Genomic DNA, 18,031 nt, shown 5'->3' on the forward strand with positions numbered 1-18,031 from the left:
AAAATGCAGCCCAGTGGAAAAGAGGCTTGGAAAGTAAATAACTTGATAATGCTAATGCTAATGCGCCGACTCAAAAGAACAGCTTAGAAAGCCATTAAAGTGCAAGATAGTATCAGGCCACAGTGAGCAGACAGCAGTGAGGAACTGACTGCAGTGGGCCAAAAGAGGGCTACCTCCTAATAATAGGACCCAGTCAGGGGTTACTCGGTTCAGTGCGAGTGTATAATTAATTGGCTGTTAATAATAATCATCACATAAGCACTGAATTGGTAGACAGGAATCGTATATTTTTGTCTATTGATCTGTCTACTTCAAGACTGCATTCTGACATGCTTTACAGCTCAGCATGGTTGTAAAGAGTTATTATTTGAATTACTATACTTCCCCAATCGTCTGAATTCTCTAATAAAGCATTTCTGCCTACAGAACTGCAGTTCCCAGATAAACAGTTTCTGAAATATTCAAAGCAGTTCGTCTGACACCAACAACCATCACACATCAAAGTAACTTTAAAAAAACCACATTTACCCCACATTCTGATGTGTGATGTGAGCATTAACCAAAGCTCTTGTCATGTATCTAAATGATTGAACGCTTTGCATGACTGCCAAATGATTGGCTGATTTGATAATTACATAAATGAGCAGGTGTACAGGTTGCCCTAAGCAGGTCATTCATTTATTGTATATTTTAAAAAAGAGTCCACTTTTCAGATCACAGGATATGTAATTTTATTTGTATTGCTCAAAGAGGTTTTTATATGTGAAAACACGACCTAATAACAACAGTTACTACAGTGATGGGCTTCTAATATCTGATGAATTGATTACTTTGTCCCTTTTATTACACCATAGAAATATTAACAAAATTGACAATTGTTATACTCAAGTTATAATTACACTTAACATTAAGGAGCTTCTGCAAAACAGCTCAGTTTCTGTTACAAGTATTACTGTAAATAGTGGCTCCTTCATCTGTCTTAACTTTATTAGCTGGACTTGTATTGTATTTGCTTTGGATAGGGTTAGGGTCAGTACATGCTAAATAATATTTTTGGTTTTCCCTAAGTGCTCTGCTCCAAAGATTTTCTTGTGTTAATCAGTGGTGGATAGTAGAAAATATTTATAATTTGTTACTGTGCTTAAGTACACTTAAGTACACAAATTACAGTTTGAAATGTGCTCGACTTGCTCTTAAAATTAATTAACAGTAAAATCATAGATGTAAGGGAACAATTCCCACTTAATACAGCTAACCAACAATGAAAGGTGTAATTTGGGACCAGTGGGGACACTAAAGTAATTTGTATCTGTATTTTCTCGAAAGATTATTTAATGTATGAATAAACTTTAATGCATTGTATTTTTTTTACTATTTACTAAATATTTTGTACTTTCAAACAGGTATTTGACCATAAGTACAGTAATGGTGTACTTTGTACACCACCGGTGTTTGTTGAAAACAGACAACAATTTTGGGTAGACACTGACACAGTATTGGGTAGGAAAATCATCTGTGAGGTTTGATATTTTAATTTTGTCATGATATTTTCTCATAATCATACAGTTTTTTTAGCTGCAATTGTATTGTAGTTGCTTTGTATAAAAATGCCCCTCATTATAACCTGAACCATTCATAGCTTTTAATAGTAGGCTAATTCTTAGAAAGATAATAAAGTTAAACCTCTTCATTTCCTTGCTCATTATAAAGACACTAAGTGCAGTATTTGTGCTTTGCTTTTAATAAATTCTAAGTTGTTTTCAGTATACTATCTGATTTTCGTGGTAACAATGCCTGCGGTTCGTGCAGAAGAATTTTACTTGTGGTCCTACATGCTCTTCCTGTTGTTTTCTCTACACGAGTCCACACGAGTCATTGTTCCCTTGTGTCTCTAAAGGATAACCCTTGCATAGAAAGTCTGGCTGGGCCATTTATTTTAATTAAAAACCACCTAAAAGTAGTGGCTATGCGACAAATGTGGAATTACATTTATTTTGCCTGTGAACACCCAGAGGGAGCCATTAGGCTGTGAACTAGGGATGCCCTGTCCAACTGTAATAAGTCTCACTGGTATGTGTGGTAGGAAACAGCACTCAGGTTTGTGATGACACAGCGATAAAACTGGCACTTAAGAATACGAAGCCTTCCCTGTTACAGTTTCATGAGCATTGTTTTTTCAACAGTTTATCTATACATGGTACACTTAGTCTACAATTTATTTTTGCAAATCATATCTGCTTCCCATAACTATTGTGCATATTTTCTATACATAGGTAAAAGGGTGGTTAAATTCAATTTTATTAATTTTTATTTGTTTATTTCTTTAGCATTTAACAATGGAAATTTTTTCAAAGCAGCGTTACATAGATAATGTGGTACTAAAGAATGAATACGATTGTTCTTTATAACTGTAAGTTTGTCCTTAATAAGCAAACCGGTGGCGACTGTGGCAAGGAAAATCTCCCCGAGATGGCATAAAGAAGAAACTTAGTGAGGATCCAGACTCAAGATGGAACCCATCCTCATTTAGGTGGCACAGAATGTCCATTTATTACAGCTAAACTTTGTTGATGTGTGCAGTGATGGTGATCAAATGCAAACTGTAGTCCTGAGTCAGTGTAGCAGACTGTTGACATTCAGTACAGTCCAAATCCATCCTCAAAGCTCCTGTGTTACTCCGTTATTTCATGGATCCCCAGGCTGTAGAGGTGAAACATTCCCAGCTGCACAGAGTGGCCTCCAGTCGAAGAGAACACTATCCAAAGGCAGGCCAGGACAAAGCAGGCAGATCCAAGGAGAGGGGGAACAGTGGTCATTGGTACCTCAGGAGCATGTTTAACTCGACCAAGAGAGAGAGAGAGAGAGAGAGAGAGAGAGAGAAAAGAGGGGTGACACTAAGAGAAACATATAGATTATTAAGTATCTTTATTGTTGTATAAAAGTTATAGACACTGTGCAGTTTGGGACTCCAGCAAGACTCGCTATAGCTTTAACAAAGGAAAAAAACAGAAGGTAATACAGACATGAGGGATCCCTGGGCTAAGCGACAGCCCACACCACCGTCAACAAACCTGAGTGAACACATGAGAGTGGGAGGACGACAGTATCCAAATATCCCAGTTTACCGAACACTTTACTGTATATCCATGATCCCTCCAGATCTGTTCCTTTACCTAAGAATAACCTACCGATAAAATGCTTAAATAATAAATGTTAAATATGTTTTCAGCTTCGACTTGAACACTGAGACTGAGTCCCGAACACTAATTGGAAGGTTTTTCTATAACTGTGGGGCTTTGTAAGAGAAATATCTGCCCCCTGCTGTAGTCCTCATTATTTGAGGTACCAACAAATAGCCTGCACCTTTTAATCTAAGTAGACGTGGGGGTCATAATGGTACAGAAGTTCATTCAGATACTGTGGCACGATACCGTTAGAGAAGAGAAGGAGAAGAATAGCCTTTATTTTTCAAATATTGTATACATTACAGCACAGTAAAATTATTTTCTTCGCATATCCCAGCATGTTTAAAACTTGGGGTCAGAGCGCAGGGTCAGCCATGATACAGCGCCCCTGGAGCACAGAGGATTAAGGGCCTTGTTCAAGGGCCCAAGAGTGGCAGTGTGGCAATACAAGGGCTTGAACCCCAACCTTCCGATCAGTAACCCAGAGCCTTAACTACTGAGCTACCATTTCCCAATATATATGCCAGTAGTAGTATTTTATAATAAATGCGAGATTTAATTGGGAGCCAGTGTAATGTGGACATATTTTCTAGATCTAGTGAGGACCCTTGATGCTGCATTTTGAACTAACTGAAGCTTATTTATGCACTTACGTGAACACCCAGACAGTAAAGCATTATAGTAGTCTAATCTCGATGTAAAACAAAAAAAAAGCATTAACTAGTTTTTCTGCATCCTGTAACGACATCATATTTCTAATTTTAGCAATATTTTTAAGGTCAAAGAAGGCGATCCTGTTAATGTTATTCACATTATTCTCAAAGGAAAGACTAGAGTCAATAATCACACCAAGGTCTTTAGTGGCCATCCAGAGATGCTACGTAATCGAACAGATTACTTCTAGCTGCATGTGATCCTAGTGAAAGTTCTTACTTCTTATCCGAGTTGAGCAGAAGGAAGTTATCAACTATCAACTACTGTCTAATATCCTTTATACACGTCTCAACATTGTTAAACTATTTTCTCATCTGGTTTTGCAGAAACATACAACTGTGTATCATCAGCATAGCAATTAAAGCGAATATTTATGTATAATTTCACCCAGAGGCATCACATATAAAGAGAAAAGCAATGGGCCTAAGACAGATCCTTGTGGAACACCTAACTTTACCTCAGAGAGTGTGAAGAACTCACCATTTACATCAACAACAGTGGTTAATAAACAGTGGTTAATAAACAATAATTTATTATTGAATACATCAAGACCCAAGCCAGGAGAGAGCTGTTCTCTTCATTCCAAAAACATGTTCTAGTCTAGCAAGGAGGATTTTATGATCAATGGTATTAAAAGCTGCACTAAGATACAGCAAAACATGTACCATGTACAACCCTGATCAGAGGCAATTAGCAGGTCTTAAACCAAACTCTGTCTCTGTGCTATGATGAGGAGGCTTGAACCCTGACTGAAAAAAAAATCCTAAGTAGTGTGCTACAACTTTTTCTAGAATCTTGGAGATAAAGGGGAGGTTTGATATTGGCCTATAGCTGGACAGCTGACAAGGGTCGAAGTCAGGCTTCTTAATTAGGTGGTCGATAACTGCCAGTTTAAAAGCTTTAGATACATAACCAGTGCTAATGGAAAAGTTTATTAGATTATAACTTGTAGGCGAGGGATCGAGAATACAAATTGATGATTTTGATGAGTATATAAATGAAATTAAGTCATTCTTGAATAGGAGTAAAACTTTGTAATTGATTGTCTGTTACAATTATAGTGCTATCTACAGGGTTATTTATAAAATAGTTTGGATTTTTTTTTAATAGTCTGGATTTTTTCTCTTATGTTTTACATTTTATTATAACATTTGAAGTTCATAACATCATTACTATCAATTGGCATGAGTGCAGTGATTTTATTTCCTGTTAATTGCTACAGTACTGAACAAAAATCTGTGATTATACTTGTTATTTTCTATGAGGGAAACATGCTGATCTAGCAGCACTAAAAGCTTTTCTATAACTTAGTTTAATGGTGTCCCCTTTTCACTGGAGCTGACAGATTATGCAACAGATAGGCTATTGTTAGTAATTGTAGACCTACAAAGTGGACTAAATTGTAGGTTTGCCGAATCAAATGCTCAAAGTCCTTGAAGTACGAAAATATATGTACTGGTACTTTGCATTTTGGCAAATTGTTAAGTACTTTAAGTAATTGTTAAGTGTCAGGGTCTCAGAGGTTGCTGGGCTGTGTCTTAAGTGCCAAGTGCCAAAGTCAGATCAAGTTGTATCTGTCATGTTGTTTGGTTTGGTCTTTAAACTAACATTGATATGGTGATATGATGTGATATGGCTAATATACTGTATTTGTTTTAACAAAGTGACCAGTCAGAATGCTCATACTAAATAGTTGTACAAAGAGGTGTAAATTTTGAGCTTAAAAGTAATAACTGTGAGCAAAGTAATAAATAATCATAATGCACTTCTGACCACGTCCGTTACCACGTCTGTGATTTCAGCAAGTTGAAACAAAGAACAAACGTAGAATTCTGCATCAAACTGGGCAAATCTGCTATCTGCTGTTATACACTATATGGTCAAATGATTGTTGACACCAGGACACAACCCCCATATTTGTCCTTTACTTAAACATTTGGAAGCACACCCCATTCCAAGCCAATTCCAAACCAAGCCCACACTTTTTCCAATGTGACATTTCCCCGTTTACAAATCAAGGGCTTGTGATGTTTGGTCTTAAAGAATTCGAGTAGCCTGTACCTCAAATCCACAGAACACAGTTGCGATATAACACACGCCGACATCATTATCCATTGGAAAATCTAATGTATAGACTTCCTAGAAGAATAAAGGACATTATTACATCAAGAAAGAGAATAAATTTAAAATGGCATGTTCTAAAAGCACATGTGATCATCAGGTGTCCATTCACTTTTGCCAATATAATGTATGTCATATGTATTGTAAGTGTAAGCACCTTTAATAAACATTAATAAGTATTAATAGGCGGCATGCTTGTAGAGTACAAAAATATAAGGGAAATCTTATATGGTACTTTTATTATTTTTGCTGAATTTGAGAGGCTCGTTCACCTGCTAACTTTATCAAATGTAATGAGCTAACTGTGAGCAAATCCTTACAAAAACAACTACTCCTTTGATTTAGGCATTTTCAGTGGCTTTGACTCATACTTTTCACACTTCTACTCATTCTGGACAACAAAGTCTTATGCACTGTCCAACAGTGCATTGCAGAGAGGTTAATCAGGCATCAGAGCATTTCTTTTTATTCCCAGCCTGTACAGACCTATTCCTTTTCACCATTAACTCGCCACTGCTTTTTACATAGATTTACCAGTAGTCAGCTGCCAGCTCTCTCCAGTTCTAATCATGTTTCATAATAACATCTTTGCAGATCCTTACTGCAATACTGGCTACAATTACTTTGGCACTTTTACACTTGCTCTGCATTATACACACAAATTACAAGTTGGATTAGCAAGTGGAACTATCTTTAATACATTCAAATTTATCTAGCATTAACAATTTTAAGATTTCAATAAACCCAATATATGGTTATTAAAATGTAGTAAAGCCATTTGAAATTGACAGAACATGAAACATTTCATGATTGGTTTTGTTGTACTCTTATAAGCTCTTGTTTATTTTTTTTCTCTTAGAATATGACAACAATTAGAATATTGAGTGTGAAAATGAATGTAGTTCATTCACTCATTGCGACTAAATGCATTATCCTGGATCTAGAGACTGGGAATGCTGGGCATGAGGCAGAAAAACATTGGTGTGAAAAGAAACACTGTATAGCAGCCAAAATCCATATAAAATGTTAACTTTATAACTCTAAATATAACTATGTAGCATAAAACAAAATGAGACACCACAGTAAAACCAAAGCATTTACACACTAGTACAAGTATATTTTACACAGTTGCCATGAAGTACCACAGTAAAATAGTACCATAGTACCATGGCTAACCATCATAAAGATGCTATGGATGCTGTATGTATGTATGTATGTATGTATGTATCCAGACCATCGAAGAGAAAGTGTAAGTGGTGTTAATTAAATAGCTTAACTGTATGCAATGATGCTGATGCTTTATATAAAGTTATATAATAATAATAATAATAATAATAATAATAATAATGTGTATATAATTGTGCTCTTTTTACTGTAAATTATTTATGTATAAAAAATTGTAATGTAAATTGCAGCATTGACTGAAATAGGTCAATATACCAAAACAAAAAGATGTCTGTACTGACATATTATTACCTTGAAAAAGATTTAAGAAACATTCCCATTGTCATAGCATCCAGTCTACTGAGTGAATATGTTTTGAATATCATAAAAAATAGTTGAAGGACGTCTTTTGGACGTGTCAGTTCTTAATGGAAAAAACTGCAATATTTGGAACATACTGTATGTTACAGAATTTCATTAAAAAATAATTCAAAACTATTAAAATATTCATAAATCTTGGTCCAAAGACCATCAGTGCAGCAGAATCGCTCTCCACTTTCATGCGGTTTGTCAGTGTATGTGTGAGTATTTGACTCACTCTTGTTCTGAGGCAATGTAATGTCATCCTCTGTCTCCATTCAGACCTATTTACAGCACAAGGCAGTTATGCTTCAATTATAACAAGTGGTTCAATCCACACAGGGTGTGTTCAGGCTGGTGTATGTTTTCTGTGTAGTGTATTGCATGAGTGAGGGCAGAAGGAGTGCAGTCACAAAGTGCATTTTATATTTACCGTATTTTTTAGACTTTAAGCCGCTACTTTTTTCCCACATTTTGAACCCCGTGGCTTAAACAACGAAGCGGCTAATTTATGGATTTTTCCTGGGTTTTTCCCGGTTTCACAAACTTCAAGCCAAAAAACTGAGCGACATAACATTAGACCAATGAAATATCCGAACGGAAACGAAAAAACGCACCTCACCTGTGTTCTGAGCTGCACGGCATCAGGAGAAAAAACTTTCACCGGTGGTGATTTTTTAACGCACGACAAGGCCAAAAGATAAACTCTCGAGGGAAATAGCTGTGAAAGGAAGGAGGAAGACAGTGAACAATGACTTTCTTGGTAGGCTACTGTTTAGATACAAGCCGTTGTAATGCGTTGTATCAGGGTCATGGGATAGCTCGCCAACTCCGGTTGCAACAGAAATCACATAAGCACAGACAGGTTACCAAAACTCGTGCTTTTTTATTTTTCTTGGCAACAGTGTTACGGGTTAGTCAAAGAAATTTAGAAATGAGCATCAGTAAATAATAAGGACATATTCCTCTGCCTTGCACACATGCAGTAATACCGAAAAAAAATGTGGCGGCAGGCTATTCCCAAAATACGGCTATGCTCCTAAAGGAAGAGCAACATATTTCACTGTTGCCCTTATTGCATATTGCCCTGTTTCCCTAAAGGCACTATGTACAGGTACGATGTATGAGGGCAGAGTTAAAGTTGCTATGTATTATAAAATTGCTGTGCCTGGTGTTGATCTGTTGCTGGAGGAATTGAGGGACAGCCAGTTAGTGCTTTTTGCAGGGCAATTGAGATAGAGGGAGGTGAGAGAACAGGGAGTATAATTTGCAGATTGTCCTTTGTCTCAAATATATGCATAATTTCACATTTCTGCCACTATCTCCTGTATTATTTAGATTTCCTTCTGTTGCTTTACATGTCTACACTGCAATATAGTTACAAATTGGTAGAGTACATGTTTATAGTCTTATGACCTTTACACAGGGTTGTGTCTGTTGGTATTACGTTTATATTAGTTGCTCAACCCAGTTTTTGTAAAAAAACAAAAAAGACTCTTTATCTTCATGTACTGGCATTATCAGCCACAATGGTGATGCCAGGTGGTGGATTAGATGTTTTTTCAGAGCATCAGCTATATTTAGAGCAACAGGCCTAAATAATAACCTGCTGATTGGAATGCTAGTGTTTTTGTGAAGAGCAAATAAAGCAAATAACATTTAGGTGCATGTAAGACTTCTACATAACTGGCAAGAACACACTGGGTCCTGTTTAGGGAATGTGTTGTAATGATGAATTTACAAATGATTTTCATCAATAAACATTCATCAGCACTTGGCTTTATGAATCTGTGTGTGTATGTGAGAGAGAGAGAGAGAGAGAGAGAGAGAGAGAGGTCTAGATTACACTAATGCTGAGGAGGTGTGGTAACTAGGTCAGTGCCATTTGGGTTTTCATATTGCTTAGAAATCATCAAACTATTATTTATATGCAATGTGGTTACTTGGATTTTTATTACACCATATAATGAATACAAATAGTGTTTTTTTTATCAAAGTACACAAAGAAGTTTTAAATCCCTTTAGAATTCCTAAAGGAATCAATAGCAATTAAGCTGCTTTCATTTTTACAGTCATTTTCACTGGCTGTGTTTGAAAGATTTTCACCAATCCAGAGGAATTTATTCCAATTGCCGACTCCTAGTGAGCTGATTATATGTATGTTAAAATGGACACACTTCATTTATATGCATGCTAAATGTAATCCGATCCAAAGTTATGCGCTTACATGATGCAAGGTTTCGTTTCAATGTTACCATAGCAATGAGAAGCGTGCCAGTCCGGTCTGAGCATTCAGCCTTTTAATCACTCTGCAAGTGTTGTTAACGAGTTTTAAATTATTTTCATCTCAGGAAAAATGCTGTCAAAGTGTGATTATTAAATAGTCAGCATGAAAAAAGATTTCTGACCAAAGTAAAGTAACATTTCACATTTGTCTTTAATCATGTTAAATCAAAAGTAAAGGCCATTGTTTGGGAATAACTGCAGAAGCTTACTCAAGTTTTAAAAGTATCTCAGTAACGTAGACGTGGCTTTTGTGCTTGGAGTCTTTGTAAAATAGGTGTGGCCTCTAAGCCTGTAGTATTAGTACAGGTAGGTGTGGCCTTTTTGCCTGTAGTATATTAAAAAAGTAGGTGTGGCCTCTGTTCCTGTAGTTTAATAAAAAAGTAGGTGTTAACTCTGTGCCTTTAGAATAATAAAAGTAGGTGTAACCTCTCTACATCCAGGCTTAGTAAAAGTAGGTGTGGTCTTTTCTGACTGTAGTATAATAAAAGTGGGTGTGAGGAGAACACAATTTAACAAAACACTATTTGCCTACTATTTTAAAATTCAGGAAAGTGCAGATCATATACAGTCCCCTCCAAAAGTATGGCACAAAAAATCTCTTGTTTTTAACAAGGTTGGCAGCCTTTTATTTTATGATATTAGAACATTTAACACTTAGTGGCAGACTATACAATTTTAGGAAAGCAAAATTATTGGAATAAATAGTCTTAACATTTAAGGCAATGCAAAATATTTTGGGGAGTTTTGGTTCTCTTCTTCAGGATGTCAAAAGCCCAAATGGATCAAAATCTGGTGATTGATTTGCTAATTCAATTCAAGTTATGTTTAATTTAATTCATTTTTAGTTGTATAGCGCTTTTAAGAATGAACATTGACTCAAAGCAGATTTACATAGATAATGAGATTATAAAGTTGTATAATAGTATGTATATGTGTATAAAATTTGTTACTTATAATTTTAAGTTTATCTCTAACGAGCAAGCCAGTTGTGGCAAGATTGTGGCAAGGAAAAACTCCCTGAGATTGCATGAGGAAGAATCCGCATTTGTTGTGTTTGCAGTGTGTTTTGGGTCATTGTGTTATTGCATAATGAAGTTCCTCCATGTTATTGGATGAATTTCCTTGTAAATTGGCAGACAGATTCATTTATTCTTCTGCTACCAATATGAGTTACATCACTGGTGAGTCTAAAAGCAGCCATGCAAACGAGCCAAGGCACTTAACTCCACTTTTCTTGACTTATGAGCATGTATGTTTTAGATCATGCACAGATTCTTTCTTTCTCCTCACTTTGGCCTTTCCATCACTTTGGTGAAGGTATAACTTGTTTATAGAGCTTGTGTTAATTTCTATATTCCTTTGCAGATCTGACCCCAAATTATTACTGCTGATAAATGGGTTTACAACTTATGCTATGGCCTTACCTGTGGTTGTTTTCCTTGTCTGGTTGTTAGCACACCAGTCGTTTCTTTGTCTTTCAAAAAAATTATAATTAGTTGTTTTAGCTTCTACAGTGGCTCTTATTGTATTTTTTTTATTTTTTTCTCAATTTAAAAAGTTTTTTCCCCCCCTAGAAAACTCTTTGTTCTCAATGTTTGGTTATCCTTTAGAACAAAGTCAGTTTTTGCAGGTCAATCTTGTGTACAATCTAAGAGTTTTTAGCACTATTAATTGCTTAAACAATTCAATCTTCCAGGACATATTAGGCAGCAAAAAACACCTGCCAGGTACATGTTTCAATCACTTGATCACTTGGTCCAAAAAAAATTAAAAAAAAACCTTTGCTGTTCCTATACTTTTAAATGGGACTATATGTCATAAAGCTTCATAAACTGCGGAATGTGGATTCCATCCTATCCTTCACTCTTTCTTGTGTTATGAAGCAGGAAGGATAAGGCTCTGCTTTGCCCTTGACTTTGTTCCTGATCTAATTTGTTGCTGCAGCAGTGAGAATAGCTGTTAGTAGAAGCACGACACTTTTCGTGCAGTATCTCTCGCTCTGACCATACTCCGTTACCTTTTTTTTTTTTTTGCTTCGTTCCAGACAGACTGTGGAGCTTAAAATTTACGTGTGACAGGTAATAAGGCATCAAATTTCAGTTTAATCTAAAGCCACTCTGTTGGGTTTATACCATAAAAGCTGTGTGCAGTTTAGGCAGAATACATGGTCACATAAAAATATATATTCCATCATAAAATTTTTTTTTTAAAGGTTTACAATAAAATATTTAAAAAATGCCCATCAGATATTTTTTTGACAAATTTTCATCCACATTCCAAAATATAAAAAAAAACGATTTCATTATTCTGCTTTTAAAATATTACATTCTTTATATTGTAAGCAAATTCTGCCCAACATTACTGCCTCCTTTTAAATCAAGCATGTATAGTGACAGCATTCTGTATCATCCTGATTATAAAATAGTAAATGTAAAAGTTTTCCACATTTATTACCAAATAAATATGAGCTCATGTTTAGTGGAAAATAGTCACACAAAGCTCATTACTGTGAGTGTGCTCAGCAGTATTATAAGGCTATTTGATGGGGTCTAGTGAAGACATCCTGAGCTACATGACATTTACATAATGAAAGTGCACAGGGGCTCATTTATTAAATTAGATGTCCAGATGTCCTGAATTTAACTAGTGTAAAAGGCACATGGATTTAGCTAAGGTTACATGATTATACATCTGTATGTTTTTTTTTTTTTAAAGTAAATGCATGTTTTTTACTAATAGTTTGATTTCATTTATGTAAAACCTAATATCTCAGAAAGGGTCTCAAATACACTCATGTATCTTGATATATAACACATCCTTTGTTGTGGCTAAAATCATGAACTGATGTAAATGATTTCGTTGAAGGTAGCTCATCATCAGATATCAGTTTGACAAGTTGTTAACCCTGATCTTTGTAAGATAGGAATGTTATGTAATTTGGGTTGTTGAATATTTGTGTTAAGTTTGCGTATCTCTAACCTGTCTATGGATGGACAAAGACCATCATAAAACCTCCAGAAGATAATCACTGGCCAGATATTATTTGGTAGGTATACCCGATTTTGTAGGTATACCTGATAAAATGGAAAATAAATGCAGGTTTAAAAAGAGGTGTGTCTATTTACCAGGCAACTCAGAATACAGAAATGCCCCGGAGGCAATCCAGTGCCTAGTAGCAAAGTCCATGACGCAGTCAGAAAAGACGAGCAGTGGTTTATGCAAACAACTAAAAACGGAAATAACGTTTCAAACAACAGAGTGTGGCAGAAGCACAAACTATAACCCTACAGGGCTTAATTAATAGATTGTTAAATGTTGTGTCAATCAGACCTGATGGTAACATGTGAAAGGATGGAGAAGGAGAAGCTGAAGGTGACATCATCAGATAAGGGAGATCCCAAGAAGAGCAAAGATTTTACATTGTGCCCTTAAATTTCCAGCAGGCCAAAGGTGAGGGAAGAACCACACACAGGATGGGTGGTGGACCCAAAAAGACAAAGTCCTTGTAGCTAAAGTATTGCTTGGCTGTACAGAGCACGAAGGTTTACAAGATTTGTATTGACTTGTAGTGTATCACTAGGTTTTAGTTATTGAGGTAATGGTGTCAGGAAAGATTTTGTCCCATACCACACATTATTCTAGCATTTTAACAAACCACACAATATATTAGCTTTGTTTTTTTTCCAACAACCATTATTTGTTGAACTACAGTAAGGAGTCCTTTCAAATTCTAGTGTTTATTATACAACTAGGAGTGTACAAGAGAAGAATTGTTATCTAGGCATGTATCAAATTCTATTTTTGTAATGATTATTATTTTAGTAGTGAGTAGCCCAGTATTGCTTGGCTTTACTTTTTGTTTCCTGATACCAGTGTTGACCCCCTTTTTGTAAGTCAGCGTGGCTCTAAGCTTATAATCTTTATGCGAATGTGTATTAATTATTAGCTCACACATTTCGATGGCTGGAGTGCTGTTCAAGCTCTTTTCGTACTCGACCACAAGCATCGTTCAGACACCTCGGGCCACCCTGTTGCTTAGCAACTGGAAGCCCCCCTTTTCCCAAGCTTTAACTCTCCCATTAGTAGAGTGGGTCTAACATGCATATTGTAGAAGTTGGTGAATCTTTAAAAGCTCTTATTTACTTCAGATATTTTGTTGTTTTTGTGAAGCATCTTTGGGTTTTGCAGAGGTATGATTTAGAACGTCAGTAAAAAAAGAAAATTGGAAAGCATAAAAACTGTACAGTGTTACTGTAAAAGCTTACAAGTTCAGTGTGAATTGAAAAGAACATTGAGGAGAGTGTTTGCATGATGACTGCTTTGTGACTTCTTTGTGATTTTTTTTTTTCACAAGCCAGTGCTCTCTTAGTGCTGGTCCCAAGCCCGGATAAATTGGGGAGGGTTGCATTAGGAAGGGCATCCAGCGTAAAAACATGTGCCAAATCAAACATGCGGATCATGAATACGGATTTTTATATGATGTAGCAAGAAAATAATGTTACATTGGACCAGGCAAATCCTTTAAAACCTTTTAAGTATTTTTGGGCTCTGGTGAGAGTAGTGAACTTGCTTAAATGGTTAGAACAGACCATAAAAGTTTTTTTTTCCAGTTATATCCAACGTTTGCCCAGTGGGATGCCACTCTCAGCATGAACTGAAATCAAATCATAAAATCCTGAGAACAGACTTTGGACAGGCAGGGGTTCTGAGTGCCGGATGGATTTTCAGGTTAAATGTTTTGTGGTGTGAATTTTAGCTTGTATTTCAGCCTGTAGATGAGTTTTCTCACCTCATCTAACATAAAGCAATTCTGCTACTTAATACCAAACACACTACTTAATAGCAACAGTGTAATAAGAGAGAAATCAATAACATTCATAACCCTCATAACAACATTTATTCAAAAAGCTTTTGATGAGTTTTATCCAATATTAGCCCTTCGCACTATCAAGAGGAATAATCCTTCACACTATCAAGATGAATATGCACACCTTAAATAGTAATTCTGATCATTGCTTTGGCCTCAGCAACCTGTCTTAAGTCTCAAAAAATCAGAAAAGACTACTGTGAGCTTTTAATAAGCTAATTAGCACCACTTAGGATGTAACATTAGCACTCCTTCAAAATCAGCCCACTCAGCTAAAGCCTGACAGATATTAAATGAACACTATGACACATGGCTGTATTAAATAAAAAAATGAAATGTAAAGTTTGCATATAATTACACAATTTAATTAATGTTACACTTTGAAGTCATGTGTACAGCCAGTCTTTATATATTCATTCATTGATTTGACCAGTTTGAGTCTTGAGTGTTAATGATCAAGTTTTTTGGCTGTTGTGGATGAAACTCTCTTAATTGAATGTTTGTTGTTGTGTTAATGCATTCGGTGAGAGTATATATATACGTTTTTAATGTGCGTAATGTTGAATTTATATAGACAAATGTGCTGTATTTATTGTTTTTAAAATGTATCACCGCCATGTTTGAATGCTGTTTGGTTCTAGGAAATGATTTGCACTGATTTTTGATTTAGCGTACGGGGACCTTTAAAAGCACATGCTTTATTTTGTATACTTAGTAACAGTATGGATATTTTTTATCTAGATGTAAATAGCTGGAAATTACAAACAAAAGTCAGATCTATTGTCTCATGCTTTTGATTTCAAAACACAAATGTACAGTACTTAGTAGCAGCTATAGAATTGCCCAATACTTTTGGCGTTGTTCAATTCCATTAGCTTGTTTAGTATCAGAGACGCATCATAGAAATGCATTGTCCAGAGAATAAAGTAATAAAGGTCCTAAAATCCTCTTGTTTTTAGAGTTGTTAAAGATGTTGTTCTGGTCAGTCGTCAGTTGTGATACAATTAGCGAACAAATGCATCCAAATTCAGTGCCTCTATTTTGGCTGCCAAGTTTTACATGGAAATGCAGCCAGCCACCTGCATTTTGATCATTGTAAATAACAGGCTTTCATAGGGTTAGAATTAGCCCTACTGTCAGGTTTGCACAGGAGACTTTGGGAAATGAGGCATAAGACACTAATAGGTAGATGTTTTGTGCTGCAGAGAGTTGAAGCGCTTTCTTTTCCCACACATTGCACTGCTTTGCACTGTGTTGCTAAGTGTGGAAATGTTTGCTGGTGATAAAAGCCATTTGAGTATAGATCACAAACAACTTTTGTAGTTCTCACTGCTGCAGATTACTGAGAAGTAGCAAAACATATTTCAATAATGTTGCTAATGGCATTCTGAATCTCATAAAAAAAGAAATTTATAAAGCATGAAAATGCGTGCTGATTTAACGTTAGCTTGTGAATGAAATTACACATTTAGGAGACTTTAAAACCCAGTGGCCCAGGAAGGAGCTAATTATTAAATTATTGTAATTAATGTTTTTTATTTAGACAATTTTTTTGTGACATGATGATAGACACATTATTTTATGCTGAACCACAAACATGTCTATTTGGATCACGTTTCTTTTCTTAATTTGGGAGAGAAAAATGTGAACTGCAGTGATGCCATAAAATGAACGAGAGCTATTTTAACATAAACTAATATAAAACAGTCGATAAATATATTAAACTCTAATTAGCTTAAGAAAGGGTTATTGGGTAAATATGCTGCATTGGCGAGTATTTAATTATCTGTACAAAGTTTTAAAATGATGATGGAAATGGTGTAAAAATAAATTGAACACATATGAAATGCGAATAAAATAAAAATATAATTTTTGTTTTTAAATTGCTGAGCTTGTTTTTCATTCATATTAAACAGTGAATTTATAGCTAAATGAGTTGAATTTGAAAATTAAAATAGTGTTTTCCCTGTTGTAATAACAGTGGGTCACATGAGGTAGCCTATATTGTACAAGTTGCAACAGCTGTTTAGTCTAGGTCCTAGACAGGTCCTAGATGTTAGTGCTGCTCACTTTATCAGGAAATCGTCTCCAAAGAATGACAAGGAACCTAGACTAGACTCTAGGAACTTGCTAGCTGTGTAGAGGCAACATTTTTTAAGTCAAGCTTTAAATCATTGGTTGGAGTTGAATCAGTGTTTGTGTATGATGGGAACCAGTCATGAAATAACACCATAGGTTCCTTGTCATTCTTTGGAGACGATTTTCTGATAAAGTGAGCAGCGGTAACGTTACTCTCTTCCTCCAACTACAGCATGTCTGCCTTCAGCTGCAAGGTCAAAGTGAGGGAAGGGATAGAGGGAAGGGAAAAGAAAAATGAGAGCAACATCCTGATACTGCAGTGTTGACTCCTAACCCCTCCCAAGTTATAATGTAAAATTATCAGGTCCTTATGATCCGGCTGTATATATATATATATATATATATATATACACACATTCATACATAGATACATACATACAAAGCATCATGTGGTACAAGAATTTGAAAGAAACCTTGGAAAAGCTTTTCTTTTACTTTACATCAAGATAACTTGCTTCACATTGCTTAGCAGCCTCGCTCGAATCAACCCTAGAATGATTGTAGCACACCACATGAAGCCAGACTCTGTATGTTTATTTGAAAAGATTGAGATGGCAGATGTGCAATCAAATTGCATTTTATGCTTGTCCTTGTGCTCCAGAAGTCGTTCATCATCAGGTAACAACTCCAGGGACCTTGAGATGTCATCGACCTGAAGAGAGGAATCTTTCCTGCTAAATTACTCAGGTCAAGGGTCAAGTGCTACCAGAGTAGACAATGCTGATGAGGAGATTTTCATGTTTACTCCCAATCGTTTGCTTTTAAATTGTTTGGATTTTTATACATAGGTTTCTATTATTGCTGTTTTAATCATTCTTTGAAAACCACCTTTTAGAGTTTCTTTTGAAATTCGACTACTATGTGATACAGTATATACAATATGACAAGCATATCTTCTCAAATGTGGGTTTTTGCATCATAATATTTAGCTTTGAATCCCAGGGCATCTAGGTGACTCTCAATCAATGCATTGTGCATCTACAGTTATAAAACATGATTTGAGGTCTTCTACACTTCAATATTGCATATGTCATAAAGTTTTCAGTTAGAGTTTTTCAAATGCTAGCGGACTGAGAAGATCGATAACTCTTTATGGAAGTTTGCACACGTCTGTGTGCTCCTTCTGCATCCTGAGTTTTTGGTGCACTGCAGCTCTCGGCTGAGGAGAGGAGCTGCATTGATATGCAGAGAATCC

The 18,031-nt window shown here is 35.8% G+C and overlaps 1 protein-coding gene and 1 long non-coding RNA gene across 7 annotated transcripts in view; both read left to right on the top strand.

The window, feature by feature from the left end:
- The window catches only part of atp2b2 (ATPase plasma membrane Ca2+ transporting 2), a 163,323-nt gene that overhangs the window by 36,904 nt on the left and 108,388 nt on the right, over positions 1 to 18,031 (top strand). The window lies entirely within an intron of this gene.
- On the top strand, positions 8,796 to 14,426 carry LOC310722385. The gene is made up of 3 exons (XR_014532359.1): positions 8,796 to 10,924; positions 11,102 to 14,187; positions 14,242 to 14,426. It is a non-coding gene; the product is annotated as an uncharacterized lncRNA (long non-coding RNA).

The sequence above is a fragment of the Silurus aristotelis genome, assembly GCF_946808225.1.
Source record: "Silurus aristotelis genome assembly, chromosome: 28".
Taxonomy (NCBI): Eukaryota; Metazoa; Chordata; class Actinopteri; order Siluriformes; family Siluridae; genus Silurus; species Silurus aristotelis.